General features: G+C 42.1%; 1 pseudogene; it reads right to left on the bottom strand.

Moving 5' to 3' along the window:
- Window positions 1-1,523: 1,523 nt before the first annotated feature.
- Window positions 1,524-6,018, bottom strand: LOC119305397 (annotated as a pseudogene).
- Between the last annotated feature and the right edge of the window lie 227 nt (window positions 6,019-6,245).

Consider the following 6,245-nt stretch of genomic DNA (forward strand, 5'->3'; position numbering starts at 1 on the left):
CAAGAAACGGGTTCATTCCCATCTCTTTAAAGCCGATTGGTGGTAATCGGTTACAAGGTATGATGTGAACAAGAAGTTAAAATCAACGACCGATATATAACTATCGCCCTTAGCATAAACATGGCCGATACATAATTATCGTCCTAAGAAAAATAAATGGCCGATGGAGTGTTGACATCGTCCTTAGAACAAATACATTACAAATTATTTTTCGGCACGCAAGTTTTGCCAAAAACCAGGGGGGCATGTGTTCACACCAAATTTTGGCACGGTCAATAACTTATTTAAGATGGCTTCAAATGGAGAAGTGATCTTCATGAAAGAGTTTGGTATTGTTGATATGAACATCTTTGAAGTTTGGGTCATCGCCGTCCGATTTCATCTCGAAGGCCGAAACTATGCTCAAAGTACTAAGATCTTATATTCAGAGTAAAGTTTGGCCAATTAAGCCCCCAAGATGACTTCAAATGGAAAAATGATCTACATGGATCGTCTTCGTCTCGTCGAAACAATCGATTTTGATATAAAAATTGTTCAAATCCGAGTTCGTATGCAAAAGTTAGAGCAATCGGAGTGCAGCCCTGTCACGAAGCGAAATATGGCGCGCCCCACCAGACGCCATGTCTGGTTGGTAGCGCGAGTAAAGAGATCCTTTGCGCGAGCTATTTGACCCTTAAGATGACCTCTGATCAAAAAACGTTCAACATGAAAGTTGTTCATATCATCGAAACGGTCAAGATTGCTTTTGGACTCGTTTCCATCCGAGATCGTTTACCACCACAAAAAAGACCTGCAAGGTGCAGCCAGTTTAAACCGAACAATTTTGGAAAGTTCGGACAAGACCAATCCGAATTTGACTAGGGTTTTGGACGTGAATCCAAGCCTTTTCCTTGCACGGGAAGTCCAGCCGCCTCTTATATACCTAAGGGGTGACGGCCGATTGAATAACAACACACAATCGAACAATCAATCTACTTTTTACCCTAGTTTTACATCTCTCCCTGTTCTTTCTCTCTCATTCTTCGTTCGTTCTTTGTTGAAGGGCAGCGATCCTCGAGGCTCTAGGGGCGGGCGAACCGACCTAGGGCAGCCCATAGCCGCCACTCGTCCAGACGGGGTCCCTCCCGGGCGCGTGGGGTTTTGGGTGCACAAAAGCGCCCGCCGGATTGCTTGCGTACCGCGCTTCCGGACGGGTCTCCTTCGACGTGAGTTGCGGTGCATCACCCTCGGCGTTGGAGGTACACGGTGACGTGTTCGTGTGTGAACAGCCACATGCGCAAACAGTGGCACAAACATAAACTAAGCATGCACTTTTAGCTCAGCTCCTCCAGATTGATGAAAAGAAAGCCTGTTGATTGAGCTGATTATTCTCGCAATCGCAAGGCGTAATCCACAGGGATCAAACTTCAGTTGTGACAATGATGGTTTTTCTCATATTCTTGATTATTATTTTGATAAACAAAAGAAATCATGAGGTACGCTGTCATATCATCTATATTGCACAGCACTTCGTAAATGTTGCTGATTATCTTCAAGCAAAAAGGTAATAACATCTCATGCAAAACTGAAACTCCTGGTAAAAAATAATAATATGATAAAGCTATATACACCGTACCCCTGACTACCGAAAACCGAGAATTTGCACTGTCACCATAAGCGTCTCCTAGTTGCATCAGTTCACGAATTTATTCACCTGGAGTTAGGTGTCTGGCTGCTCACATACGCATAGGTATCGATGCCCCAGCCAATGGAATGGTTGCGTCAATGTTGCTAGGCATCAACACATTGAAGCCATCAGCTGCTGTCGATATGATCATCCCAGGTATCTGTGGATGCCAGTGCAATTCCTTCAAATCTTTCTGGCCCTGCGTCCAAAAAATAATCAACATTGTAGATGTGTTTCATTACAAGCAAAAATGTCCTGTGAACGAAAAACATTCAACTATGGCACATAGCCAGAAAGAATAGCCAGTTTTAGGTCCTCGGTTGGATGTCTCTTGCAATATACAGTGTTGGCTTTATTTATAAAGCGGGCGAGAAGCCTTTTTCGGTATATTGCAATAGGGAGGTACGCACCTGATGAACAAAGAGAAGTTGTGGGGGCAAATCTTGGGGTGCATTTGCTTGTTCTTTCATCTTTGATTTGAATTCAGCCTCCTCTTCGGCGTCCCTTTCCAACGAAAGGTCCCAAATTCTGGTACAAATTGATTATTATGTTATGGCATAGCAGTTTGAAATGTCAGATATTTAGGCAAAAAATTCGGCGATTCGGTGCAATCATAAAACATAAATGGGAGGAGGGCGGGCAGAGTTATGTACGTCAGTTGATTGTCAGCAGATGATACAGCCAAAGTTGATGCTTCATATGGACTCCATTCCACAGACGTAATCGGGTGCTTGTGGTATGCAAAATGTGCTACCAAGGACTTACCAGGCTCACCGCTCTGCCAGCAAATAAAGTCAGAAGGGAGAAACATTTGATATTATAAACATGTTATCACAAAATCCCAGCTTTATTGTGAGTTGACCACACCAATTTAACTACTACTAGTTGAGAAGGTCCACCGACAAGCCAAGGACATTGTGTTTTATCAGCATGGAATTACCTCGATTGCTCTAATATCATGGACTGAGATACTGCCATCATCAAAACCTGATGCTATAAGACAACCTGCAAGCCTGAATATGAAATACAGAAAAGTTGTAATGTACTATGTAGAAGACATTATAGTGTGCATGAAGATAGCAGATAGGGCACATACGAATTCCATGAGATCACATTCACGTCAGAATTGTGAACCCTAACAGGAGCATAACAAGGTTTCCTCCCTATACGTATACCCCATATAGCTATCGTCCCATCCACGGAACAAGAGGCAAACATATTTTCTTCTGTGGGATTCCACTGCAAAACATAATTGTAGTAGCTGATATATTAAACAATATTATAGCTCATAGGATATATATAATACTGTACATTATTGTGTTGCACACCTGTAGATCTTCAACACTTGCAGAGTGTCCAACAAATGGCTTGGTGTCTACATTCCAATCGCTTGAAGTCGGCTCCCACAGGTGAATGCACTTATTGCAATCGCCTGCATTTACAAAGAATAAAGTGATCTATGTCAATTTCCATATACCCCACCAAACTCATTCTATGAATGGCGACATCTTTATCCCAACTGTACCAAGGATAAGACTTTGTACACACCAGAAACTAGTCTTCCAGTAACATTTGGACTCCAATCAATAGCATAGCCTTCATCTTTGTGGCCACTAAATACTTTTAGAGGTGCATGATTGTGGATAATGTCGTTATCTTTATGTGTAACTGTTCCTGGGTCTTCTAATGAAGCAATGAAGGAGCTGAAGTCCCACACCTGCATATGTAATCAACAGAGCACGCAGCAAATTATATAGCACATGGAAGTAGCCAATGTGATGCATTCTATTTCTGAGCAAGTTTTAGGAAGGAAATATAATGCACAGAATATATGTTCTGTTGCTGGGCAAATAGGACACTACCCATGTACATGCTGATGTTTTTTCATAGGGAAGTAATGAAAATAATAAACTTCAGCTTGATGTACAGTAAAAAAGTTGATCTATCTCAAAAGAGCAGGGCATGATGTGCAGCATAAATTTTGTGGTTTTGATAAATCAGATGTGGACTAACCGTAGTAAATTACCTGAACATGACCTGTGTCTCCCCATGTAGCACAAATTTCCGGCTTTTGATTCATTGAGCGTATTCGGTTTATCGACCCCTCGTGAGCCACCTTTTGTAACTGATACAACAGAATAAATTCTAGGTTACCGAAGGGTCATGATGGATTCTGCATAATTACTTAAATGCCAAAATTGTAGTTTGGCACAGAGTGAACACACATGCAAAATGGGCTCTGTATCTTCATTGATTTCTTCATCATCTTCGTCGCTGCTGCTGTCACTATCCATATCATCATCACCATCAAAAGCTGAAGATGGTATTGGTTCCCGTTTCTTGCCCTTTATGTTGGAAAGCTTGAAAATACCAGCATAATTCCATGAAGCCTTCTCGGACTGAAAGAACAATTAGTCCAGTTCTTACGTCAGAGAGAGTGTCCACTATTATCACAAAATATATACTATTTGAGATGTCGACTGGACAATAATAGTTAACAAACAAAAAACAGAGGCATAGAAGAATCAAAACTTTCTCGTCATGGGTCAATAACATAATCATGTAGAATTCCATAAACACATCATGTCATTCTAAAGCTAAAAACCAACGTAACAACACTTCATTTAAGTTAAATGTGGTTGTATCTACTACTGACAAAATAGATAAAAGTCGACGATAACATTCTTCCCTACTTTATTGAGAGGGGTCTGATGGACGTGGATCTTTGGGTCTTCGGTGTCAATGCACCTGAATTGGGAAAAAAATAAAAATTGCAAAATTAGTCAAAAATTCCTGAAACTTCTTGGAAACAAGGGCATTATACTCGTGTGAAAAGTTTTGTGAAGGAATGACTTCCATGATAATTTAGGCCGAAAAAACAAAACCGACACTAATAAAAGGTACTATTCACACTTTTGTACTCAAAATTTTGTTTTTTTGTCCCAAAGTTCACAGACGTCACCCTTCGGGGACTTTTTATACGAGTATAACACTATACCGTTCTTGTTTCCAGATGTTAAACATGATATTATGGTGCATGTGTTGCGGCCATATAAGAGTTGTTAGGAGATTGGAAAATTAATCCAACACTTAATGTACTCTTTACATATCTCAATATGCGCTTGGCTGCTGTCAAATGAGCTCTAGTTGGTGCATGAAGAAACTGACACACTTTATTTACCGCAAAGGAAATATCAGGCCTGGTGAGTGTCGTAACTAGACTTATGTACCTGGTGCCATCCTCTTGATTCAAGGGTTGACCCTCTACAAGAGCGAGTTTTTCTGAACTAGACAATAGTGTTGATGATGGTTTACACCCCTGTAGACCAGCCTCACTCAATACATCAGTTGCATATTTCTCTTGAGAAAAATGAAGTCCACCTTCTTTCATTTTCTTAACTTCAGTGCCAAGGAAAAAAATGCAAATCCCCTAACTCTTTAAGTATAAATTCTGAGTTCAAATCTTTCAAAAGGGTTGTTACTGCTTCATTTGAAGAACTGGTAACAATGATGTCATCAACATATATAAGCACAAAGATGGATGTATGTGACTTGTTATAAATGAATAGTGATGTGTGAGAATCAGAGGGAACAAAACCAAGTGCTTGCAACTTAGAGCTCAAGCGAGAGTACCATGCCCTTGGAGCTTGTTTCAGTCAATAGAGAGATTTATCAAGCCTGCACACATGAAATGGTTTATTTTTATCTTCAAACCCAGTAGGTTGCCTCATATAAACTTCCACTTCCAGATCACTGTGAAGAAATGCATTATGCACATCTAGCTGTCTAAGGCTCCATCCTCTGGACACGACATAATCTATGCCATACCTCTGCTTGAATCCTTTTGCAACAAGCTTGGCCTTGTAACGACCTAGGGTGCCATCAGACCTTCTTTTTATCCCGAACACCCACTTGCAGTCAATCACATTTTTACCTAGGTGTGAAGGAACCAGATGCCAAGTATTGTTTTTGTGAAGAGCATAAACTTCTTCATCCATAGCCTTTCTCCATATGGGATCATCAATGGTCTCATTGATAGTGTGTGATTTTCCTATAGAAGTATTTGAAACAGTTAAACCATGCTTAGTTTTATAGTTAGTTGAATTCAAAACACCTGTTTGGAGACGTGTACGGGGCAGTGCAGTAAGCGTATGCGCAGAAGATCCAACATCCTATTGTGCAACAGGATTAGTAGATCCACTTGATCCAGCCAATCCCGAGGACATAGAGCTGCCCGCGTCCGCCAGATCCTCTATGGTAGATGAGGGCGTCGCAAAAGATCTAGCCGAACCAGCCGGATCAGGATCGATCCGTGCACTGGGCCCACCTGGCACAGGCACGTCGGAAAGCATGGCCTGGCTAGTGTAAGTGCAGGGGACCGGCGCGTAGCCCCCAGTCGGTGGAACCCGCTCGGTCGGGCTATCCCCTAGTGGAGTCTGGAGCGGCCCGCCAGTGGAACGCGTAGCATTCACACGGTGGGGGAGAGCGGGGGAGGCAGGTGCAACACGGGCCGGCTTGTGGGACACTCATCCCGGGGTGGATCCAGGCGCAGTGTGCTGCACCGATCCCGGAAGAGATC

The sequence above is a fragment of the Triticum dicoccoides genome, chromosome 5B, assembly GCF_002162155.2.
Source record: "Triticum dicoccoides isolate Atlit2015 ecotype Zavitan chromosome 5B, WEW_v2.0, whole genome shotgun sequence".
NCBI classification, from domain to species: Eukaryota; Viridiplantae; Streptophyta; class Magnoliopsida; order Poales; family Poaceae; genus Triticum; species Triticum dicoccoides.